An 11,310-nucleotide genomic window follows, 5' to 3' on the forward strand; every position below is an offset into this window, starting at 1 on the left:
TGTAATAGTATTTTACAGTAGAAGTCCGTTAGGATAGCCTTTACGGCTGAGCCAGAGATTTTGTGAGACAGCTCGCAGAGCGAGTAGAATAATACTGGCGAGGCAGTAAAGGCCCTAACGGACGTGTATTGTACAATAGTTTATGTAATATCTCTACGATTCGTTCACAATTATCTTTTTGGAATACATTTTTTTCAACGCCATCGAAAAAACAGAATGATTAATAAGTGTGCGGAGGACGTCATCATGTCAACCGTTGTTTATGAAAAAAAATTGTTCCAGTGTTGTTTGTGAGATTTGTTCAACGCTTAACTTTCCGTTGAAAATAAACGAATGAAATCAATAAAAAATCGCGATCAAGATATTCCCGATGTCCAGATGGCCGCAGAGCAAGTGAGGTCATCGTTATTAAAATTGTGAAGCATCATCTTTGATCTCGTCTACATCTGCTAGTGGCATACGGATTTCGATTTCAAGGTGTGTCCCATAACATTAAACATTAATTATTGTACAGAGTGTCTGTAAAAGAACATATATCAAGAGTCCTGTGGAACTCGAATATATTTAATTGTTGCCGCTTTGTAGCATATTGTGGTACCAAATAATAACTTTATTAATGACAGGTTCTTTGATTTTTACAATAATAGTAGTTTATTTAACGAGTTCGTGTGTAAATTGGGCTTTTTTGGCATGAGTGGGCCAGTTTAAAACGCGAGTGAAACGAGCGTTTTAAAGGTCCACGACTGCCAAAAAAAGCCCAATTTACACAAGAACGAGTTGAATACAACGTTTTTTTGTTCGACGAGCCTCTTAAAGGCTCCAAATCGCTTAAAATCTTTAAAATTAGCTTGACGTTTCGTTTTGACAAGTTATCAAATTTATCTAAATCCGTTCACATAAGAGAAAATTCTCAAATTCTGACAGTGTCGAACAAAAAAAGCAATTAAACGCCTTCGTGAGGCAGCAATCCATACTCCAACCTTTATAGGATGCAATCGGGTTTCTACAAATGTGTGTGGATTTTCTGAACGCCATATTCTATAGTTTTGTGCTTCGTTCAAAAAAAAAACTGATGCCTAATAATCTGCAAGCAAAGTTAAAAAATATTAGATTCTTTAATTCAAATCATTATTACGAACCTATCATCATTCAAATTGTTCAAAAACCAATTGCAGTGCCTCTCAGAATCACCTGGTCGAAGTTCTTGAAGTGTTGTGATTTGTGTGGATAGAAGTTCAGGTTTTTTCTAACAATTTTCTGACAAGTGGAGAGTGGTACATACATCAGCCTGAAGTGATTTTTTTGAGATTTGTTCCATTCATTGGCGAAAATCTTCAATAATTTCTTCATTCACTGGCGGTCTGTCTTCACTTTTATCTTTTTCAACACTTCCAGTTGCCACAAATCTATCCATAATCGTTCTAATTTGTGGAATTAAATTTGCTTCCACGATGTTGTTATTTAGAAATTTTGCGAAAAATTCTTCCTTGCAAGCGTGTATAGAATAAACCCACTCTCCATTTTGAAGGTGTTTTGCTCTAGAGATAAAACCATTGCGATTTACTGAAAAGATTGCTTATTGCTTACTGTAACCGTACGAAAATATTTATTTGTCTTACCTTTGCTACTTCGTAACTTGTTTTTGGTATTCACAGTTCACACTTTTCGGAAAAAGACTGTTGAAGAAAATCACAAGCAAAACAACTAAGACGCCGAACTCACAAACTGAAGCTAAGATTTAATTAATAATTTGACATTTGTCATTTGACATCTAATTTGCCAGCTTCAAGGATTCGACATTGTTCGTTCAAAAAAAATATAGAGCCGCACAATTCCACAGTACTCTTGATATATGTTCTTTTATACACACTTTGTACTAATTGTAAAAAAGTTGAAAAATAAAGTTTAGATCTACGTTGCTATAGTTATTTAGTCATTCATAACAGCCGCTCCCGCTCATAACGGACACCCTTAACGGACCCAGGCCGTTATGAAGTTGTTTACATGATGGTGACAAACAGTCCGGAAAGCCACCTTTAACAACTAGATATTACAAAAACATTTTTATGACTATGCAAACAACAAATTGAAATAGTAATCCAAGCGAGCCGCTAAAATCAGTATAGCTTGCTGATGTCTGTTGTTTATAAACAAAGGACCAATTACCTATCATGTCGTATGTGAATTATCTTAATTACCGAGTAGTGTGTTCGATACACTGTAATAGGGTTTTAATGGATACTTAATTGTAGTTTTCCTTGTCAATTAAGTTGTATTCTTTTTGATCGTACATAAATATTTAAACAGTGACCTTCTAATTGTGTAAAGTGTATTTAAATTTTAATCATTGTTTTTTGTATAACATTCAAATGGCTTAAAATGGTTAACTATATTGAGTTATACATTTATTTTTGAGTACCAGCTTTATTGCCAAACGCAACACCACTGGTGCACAGATTTTTCGGTGAAATGTCAAAGAAACGTTGTTGTTAACCTTGAAAAAAAGTTTTAGATTTCGGCAAAGTTTACGGACGTTTCCTGTAATTGTAAGTAACAATTATCCCAGAATAAATGGTAAAATGGTATTTTTTTGTTCGACACTGTCGGTTCTAAAACGATTTAATTTACACCAGATTTTCCTGGGTAGGTCAAATCCCGGAATTTGTTTTGTAGGATCCTCAATTAGATTTTTATTGAAAATCTCTATACGACTTGCCAGGCTGCTTTCCAATAGTCAGATTTGGAAAATGGTTGCATGAGAAATACTTCTTTCCAAAGTGGTTTACGCGATTTTAAAACATAAAGCATTAATTACTAATAATAATTATTAATTAATAATACTGTGTATAGCAAGTATACATAATGTGTACGATCAAGCTAAGACAGACGTTTCGATAAAATAAAAGATGAGGTAGCACTCTTGTTTTGTTTTCTTGTTAATCACATCGTATACTGGGTGCCCCAAAATTGGCGGAACAACTCAATGAGGCAATGTTACAAAATAATGAGAAAAAGAATTAAAAAATTCTACAGTTTTCCGATTTGAAGATATGGGGGCTCAAAAGGTGCAGCTTTGATCTCATTTATTTTAAATATTATTTTTTTTTTTGACTATTTGTCTTTTACTAGCCAGTGGAATAATAATTCTCAACGATTGTGATCACTGATCATGATCAGGTTTGCAATTATTTTCTTCATTATTTCCAGCATTTCCAAGAGGTATTTTATGTCCGTTTTACCTCAAATAACGTACGGCAACATGGCTTTGATTTTTTTTTCTTATTTTTATGGATACAACAAAAATGAAATATTTACAGACTATTGGGAAACATTGCATGTTTTTAAATGTTGCCACATTTAGTGTAACGAAATAGGTCCTAGGTCCATATCTTCTACAAAAAAGAAGATTGATTTTTTTTAAAGATTTTTATCTGATATTTTAATGACTACTTAAGAACGTACAACTAAGTTGTTCCGCGAATTTTGGGGCACCCATTATTTATGCTGAGTTGTGTTAGCTTCAATTCTAAAATAACAATCCATACATAGTGCAATTGCTAGGTAGTTCTTCCCTGCAAAGTGTGGCGGAGAAATGATATTTGCTAATTTTATAATAGCTATTTATGTAACAAGTCTATAATGTAATGCTTTATTGGACGAGTCGAGTTTATTAATAGAAGAGTCCAATAAAGCATCATTATGGACGAGTTGCATACAATATTTTATGTTCGACTGCATTATTTGTTCAAATTACAAAAAAATAACAGTGACATCTATGAGGTAAATGTAGAATAACAGCAGGTTTGCAACTTTATTTATTATACATATAATCTGATTCAAAATCAAAAATACACCAACAGTGCATTCTACCTCGAAAATACAACTGACAACGTCGCCGACTTTTGTTTTTAGTGTGTCTGCAAGTGTCAAAAAAAGTAGGGTTATGAAAGAAAACTGTTGGACAGTCGTTTTGGTCATAGTTCATCGTGTTTTTTATTCTCATTTTATTATTTCACTCAAAAAGTATGATATGGTAGCTAAAACCTTTTTGTACATAATAATTATTTTGTGTTTTGTAATAAACTCAACAGTTCAATGCCAAATTTTGGCGGGAGGTTGAGGCAACCCAAACAAGTTAAACTTTTTCTAGGGATTTCTTTTTTTCTGCCAACATAATTCAACAGGTGGTGGATTTTCGATTTTGAAACAGATTATAGTCGTATTTATTATTTGGAATAATAAATATCGGACTAGTCCGATAAAGTGGTAGTTTATGACCTCAAAATAACGTCATAAACCATCTATATTTGTCGCAGTCGAACATAAACATAAATGTACTATGGCATTTGTTTTCTTTTCTAAACAATAATAATTATATTAACAAATTATAATTAGTATACCGAGTGATCAAAAAGAAAATAAATCAAATAAATCTTTAGTTTTATCGAAAAGTTTGTCTGAGCTTGACTCGTACGGATATGTATATTTGCTATGCACAGTCGTTTTATTGGTTGCCTATCTCCAAGGCGGTCTTTATTTTAACAGGCTGTGACACTGACTTCAGAAAGTGATCTGTGGAATGGCCCACTCATGTCTGACAACGTTGCTTCGCCAACCTTTAAAAAAAGTTACTAGTTTTGAAGTTTTGTGATTACTCACTGTCACTCACTATTTTGTCATTGTTAGTTGTCAGTCAAACATCACTGAAAGATTTTTCTAATTCTCGTATTACAATTTTAGGTACTTCAGTCAAAGTATATCAGGTGTCCAAGTCAAGGTAAACGCTGTACCAAAATCAAAAAACCATTATGGTGCAAATAACAAACATTTTTCATGACATTTCTTATTACTTATAAACCATTCACGATTATTTCAAATTCGGACTATCTATGAAAATCTGACATTTTAGTTGGCAGTATTGTAATTTGTCTTAATAAATCTATTTTAGGTTATAATTCAATCGAACACTGCTCCCAAGTTGTTACATTTTTTAAATAATTGAACGCATTAGGAACAATAATCGTAAAATTGTAATTGAAATGAAACATACATATTTGTAGGGCAGTTCTGGGTAAATTCTTATTAACTAAATTAATGACGGAATTGACAACAATGCGAATATTTAAAAACGAAACGTCATATGACAGGACCTGACGCCAATCTAACAAAAAAATATCGCGGCCTCCTGCGTATTTAAAATAATCGTGAACGGCATATAGATATCACAGTGACAGATAAGTCATTAGCACCACAATGGTTTTTTTTATTATGGCACAGCGTATAATTATGTATATCCTGTTTTATAAGATAGCTACTGTTGGTAAAATTTTATAGAGTCCTGTATTCTGAACAAGTATCCTATCCAAAATGAACATAGAAGTTCTTTTAGTTCACTTTGATTGCATAAGCTTTAGTACAAATTCCAACGCATGCCACCTGTACACTGTACAGCTCAGGACAAGATTTTTTTTCTAAAGTTGTACACAGAGACCATTAGAGAATAATAAAGGTTGTAACAAGCGTACGAGTAGTTCCGACTTTAGGCGCCAGAGTAGCGCTGCTTACGCCCACCATCGCACTACCCTCACCCTACCGCTGTGACTCTCCAGGCTGCGCAAGAAGAATCCACCCCTATAAGATCTGCGACACCCCGATCAGAAGACAGAACACTTCGCTTTCTCGCCTAAGACAACGCCACCGACTAGGTACAGCCGGGGTTATCTTGGGGAAATTCGAAGTTTCCCAGACGATTGGTGAAGCGCTTTACGCACCCTGACGAACGGCTTGTCGGCGGTCATGGAGCCTTCCACGTCCTCTGGACTGTTCTAGTGGTTTGAAATATATGGTTTCTGTATCTCAATCTCAAAATAAACATACTTAAACACAAACCAGTGTTACCAGTATTGCAACAAAATTCGAAATTTAAAATCCCGACAACGCAAAATTGTTGTCGTCCTACCTTAAAGGTGCTCAACTTTGATTGGTCACGTTTAGGATGTCTTTTCTCGATTATCGCTTGTCCTGCTATATTTCATACAAACTATCTTAATTTTTGTCGGTAAGCCAGCTGTCAGTTAAACGACCCACACCCATGACGTCAATTATTTCAAGTACTTTTGTTGGCGATCCTTCAGCATCACTTCATCAATTGCAACTACCACTGCTGAGGTCATCTTCAATGCTCTCACGGACAGCATTGAAAGAAGCTACTCACTAACACTTATCAGTGTTATTACAATTATTACATATGAAAGTTCTACTCATTAATTGCATCTAAATGTTGCCTTACACCAAGACAACAATTGGCAACATGTAACATGCGACGTAGTAGTCGTATTAGCCCTACATGTGTCAACATCAAGACCATTAAACAGTGTGAAAACTTTAACTGGAATAAGATTCATAACTTGGAAATAGGCGATTTTTGTAAAAAATCTCGAAACATGTTAATTCTTGTTTTTCCTTGTCCACATTCTGGCGCATATGGTTTTTGCATATCTGCTCCTGGAAGTGCGCAATCACCACTAACTTTTTTTTTTTCAAATGTAAGGATATGCCAAGTGACACCTGGTTTCAAAGGCCACTTAACAAGGAATATAACGCACTATTTGTTTCGTGAATGTTTTCAACAAATGTTCAAAATGGGCACCGTTTCTTTCTTGGCAAATTGCAAATCGATAGTAACAGGCATTCCTTACGTTTTGTAACATTTCCGGTGTGATTTGCCTAATTTCATGCCTAATACGTCGCTCAGGTTCTCAATATTGTTCGGTTTTGTTAAATAGACCTTACTCTTGAGATGTCCCCATAAAAAAAAAGTCAAGGGGAGTAAGATCCGGAGATCTTGCCAGCCATTTAATTTGACCTCTTCTTTTAATCCATCGATTGGGGAAAATCATCTGAATATCTACGAACGATCAAGGCCTAATGAGGTGGAGCTTCGTCCTGTTGATACCATATGCTTTCATCGGGTAAATCTGGATTTAACGGATTTGGAAATAAGGCCACTAACGCTGCCTGTCATGAGATCTTCTCGAAGCAGCGTGAAATAATGTTGTTCCATTAAGATTAGATACCATCCAAGAAGACTGGCTCCCATATTCGATTACCTACCTATTATTCCAGCCCAGCCATCGAGTGTTGCGGAAACTGTTTATCGCATCCAATGAGAGCCCAATAAGAATAACGGCCCAATTCATCAGGTTCATCCTTTGCTCGCAAAATTGGATTTAATGGTCCGGGTCATCCTCAGCTAATTCTTGCACCATCTGCATCTTCTAAGGAGCAACTTTGCAGATCTAAGTATTCTCAGAACAGTAGTTGACATCGTAAACTGAAGTCATTCACGGGCCAGTTGTCGAGCTTGAGCCTAATATCCACTTCAACACTACGTTCTCGCTGTCTGGCCCCAACTCTTAGATCACCCAAGTTCCGGTATTGTGCCTTAATCTTGCTTAGGCAAAAGGCAATCAAGGTTTTTGAAAAAAGTTACTATAAAATATGAAATGTACACCATCAAAATGTTCAACTTATAAAAGTGGTTTTTATTTTTTTTGCACGTAGCTTTGAAACTGTTCAGGAAACAAATAGTGCGTTGTATTCCCTGCGAAGTGGTCTTTCAAACGAAATATCACTTGGCATATCCTTATATTTAAAGAAAAAAAGTTGGGGGTGGTTGCGCGCTTTCGGGAGCAGATATGAAGGAACCATATGTGCTAATTTATATGGCCAAGGAAAAAAAAACTTGACCTGTTTCGAAATTTTTTACAAAAATCGCTTATGTTCAAATTATGAATTTTATTCCAATTAAAGTTTCCATACTGTATAGGTACAAATGTGGTATTAGAATAAAATTAATAGAATACTTTAACGTCAACAACAGATCTTCAGTAATGTAATGTCATTTTGCTAATAATTAAATAATCATGTAATCAAATTAAATTTTGATCGAACAGTTTTAACTAACATTCATATTAAGCATAACAGACCAGACATTATTATTTTAAATGAACAACAAAAACAAGCATATCTTTTAGATATAGCTATTCCAAATTCACATAATATAGCACAAAATATTTGGTGTTTAGAAAAAAAGTCGATTTTACCACTTATAATTTCAGCAACGGGAATAGTACCGCAATCTCTTTTTAAAAATTTAAAAATTCTGGATTTAGATAACACATTGGTAGTTGAAATTCAAAAAGGTATATTATTATACTCATGTCACATCGTGAGGAAGTTCCTCAACATTGACACAGAACATAATACACAACAAAGTCAAAATGCGGAGGCGAGACGCCGGTAATTATGTTGATAAGCACTGCACTATTACTTGATAGTAATATTCGTAATCGTAATCAAATTATCTGTAGCTAATGCCGTTTTTTTCATGTTCGAAGTATGTTGTAAACGACGCTGTCTACAATCCATTTGAGAAGAGATAGTTTCAATTGGTGATAAGTCTGATGGACCTTGATAATCAAGGCAGTAAGTTTAAGTTTCGGCTCTCTAAGTTCAGAAGATGTAGTAGTAAATCCAGTTGCATGACAATATAGCACCGGGCGTTCAAACTATCCATGATGAACACCAAAGGTGATCGACTGATCGCTACCCATTACAGATTGTAACCCATACCATCAGAACTGATGTTAATCCAGTATCACATCTCGGGACAAACTTTGAATTACATTTTTTTGTATCCCATATCATGTGATGACCACAGACAACTTAAGCGCGCTACTGAAGGTAACTTTGTGTCATTCTTCTACGCGTTGATGCCACTGAAAATTATTTGCTCTATGTTTCTGGATCAGCGGAAGTTAAAAATACGGACGGTAATAGATAAGAGTCCAAATTACCTAATCTGTCGTCTTCACCAGATCTCTTCACATTCTTCACATTCATTAGCTGCCCTTGAAGGGTCACTACCTCTACAACGCTTTCCTCGTCCTTCCTCGTATCAGTTTAATTTATTTCAAAAGGGCTTAATTGTTGCTGGCTTAACACATCAGATTGTAATTGCAGTATATGTATGACATTTAATAGATATCTATGCATTAAGGGAAATATGAACATGGAAAAACATGAATATCTCCCGTGGTGCATTCAATATTTTATTTTTTAGTGTTTGTACTTGAAAGTTAAAACTTTCTTAAAAATATTTTGCAGGGAAGATTGCGTGAATATATGGTTGCTATAGTTTGGTTCTCATGAATTTGTTGTAAACAATGGGGAGGCCGAAAAAATTTGAAATATCCCAAGGGAGTTACGAGTTGTTTTTCATAATGTGTATCTATGACGAAAAGAAACAATATCGAGTTGCTAAAAAATAAAAGATTTTTTTTGTAATTTTACATGTCTTATTCACTCTACAGTGTAGAACAAAATGAATTGCATCTAGTTACCTTAATGATTAAAAAATTTGTTATAAAATATTTATTATTTTGAATCCCTAGTACAGGGTCATTATAAGTGATTGTTACATTGCAGTAGACATTGGTGAACGTAGTTGAAAGTGCCGCAAGTCTCATAACATGAGTGAAACTAGTATCGCCGATAGGTAGCGCTACCGGCGGTAGTGGAAATCTGTCTACTAGTTTGTCTAACGTTGCAAGGCTAGCGGCACATGCAAAATTTGTGTGGGTTTTCAACGCCAACTGCGATGAGACAATCATTTATAATGACCCTGTATTATACAGTGTGGAACACAATGATTATCATCTAGTTATCTTTGGAATTTTTTCACGTGTAAATTGTTTTTGAAGATACCTTGAATTTCTGTCAATAAATGTCATCAATCAAGTTGACAGTTATTACAAGAAAACACTTTCATTATTGAGGCGTATTTCCGATTCTCAATAAATCACATTTGGAATTTTGATGCACAGTCAAATTTTAAAAAAAAGTGTTTGTTAATGCCATTTTATTTCATTCAATTTTATGCAAAGATGTGACATTGACCACCACTTTTTTTTTTAATTTGACTGTATATTTTGCGGTTGGGGTAATGCTTGTAGAACGGCACATCGTATTTTTAAAAGGGTAATGCAAAGGCAACTAGATGCAGATCATTTTGTTCCACAATGTAGAATGAATAAGACATGTGAAATTACACAAAAAAAAATCTTTTATCCACAATTACCTTATAATTGAAGTTTTATCCACACTTATGAACCGTATAAAGTAACACTTTATCTACTAGTGGAATAATAAAATCACTTTATTCCACTAGTGGAATAATGAAAAAATACAATCTTAAATCAATCGGAACAGGATCACTTTCTTCCATTTTCACCAACTTGCACAGCGTTTTGTACAAATGGAGTCGATAAACAATCAAAAATAAATAGCGACTATTCAACACCTCCCATGTTTTTTAGTTAATTTCAATGATTTTTGAGGTGACATCCGCTGTCAGAGTGTAATGTCAAATCATTTTTTGATGACAAGAGATGAAATTTTGGCGATTCTGATTTTAAATCGCTGTAATTGTGGATAAAACGTTATATTGCATTCGTGTTTTAGTCGCATTTTATCCACTTAAGAATATTAAACGCTCGTGCGTTCGCACTCGCGGTTAAAAATTCTTGCGTGGATAAAATGCTATCTAAAACACTTATACAATAAATAACTATTAAATGTTGCACTTTTCTGACACTTGGTGTATTTAATATTTACTAGGAGAATTCAAACTGCACACGAAATTTTGTTTCGGAAGGCCAGAAAATTGGTCAGTGAGGAAATTACTTTTTTCGATAATATGATAACCAGTTTATACACTTCTGTAGCGCAATATAAAGTATTAGATTTCATCGCAATGAAAATATATATTAAACCCTTTCAAGACGTGGCCAAAAGTTTGAGGAAGAAATTTTGTCAAAGATGTCAGTATCCCACATCTACGAATTAAAAGTATTATTTTTTTAATAATCGTTTATATCTCGAAAGTAAAGAAAAAGTGTAATTATTCCCCGTACACGTTGCTTTTGTGACCATGACGTTAATAACACATATTTAGATATTTACATATTTTCCTTGGCAAACAGGAAACTTAGGTTCCTAGTTCAGTTTAATTTTAGCTGTCTCAGTGAACAGAATAAAATAAAATTTATGTTTAGCAGCGGCTGATTTTTAAATTTTTTTTAGCCGGCTATGATTCCATCATAATACAGGATTATTCACATAAGATGACGAGCCTGACCAGGTATAAATGCAACCCAAAATACAATTCACAAAAATCTTGATCCATATTACATTATCATAATGCACATAAAATATAGATGGCTTTTAACGTCACCCTTATCAATGAAT

General features: G+C 34.4%; 1 protein-coding gene across 1 annotated transcript in view; it reads left to right on the forward strand.

Annotated features, from left to right (window-relative positions):
- Positions 1-11,310, forward strand: part of LOC138131904 (cytochrome P450 4d2-like) — a 100,072-nt gene that overhangs the window by 18,636 nt on the left and 70,126 nt on the right. The gene's annotated exons all lie outside the window — the stretch shown is intronic.

The sequence above is a fragment of the Tenebrio molitor genome, chromosome 5, assembly GCF_963966145.1.
Source record: "Tenebrio molitor chromosome 5, icTenMoli1.1, whole genome shotgun sequence".
NCBI classification, from domain to species: domain Eukaryota; kingdom Metazoa; phylum Arthropoda; class Insecta; order Coleoptera; family Tenebrionidae; genus Tenebrio; species Tenebrio molitor.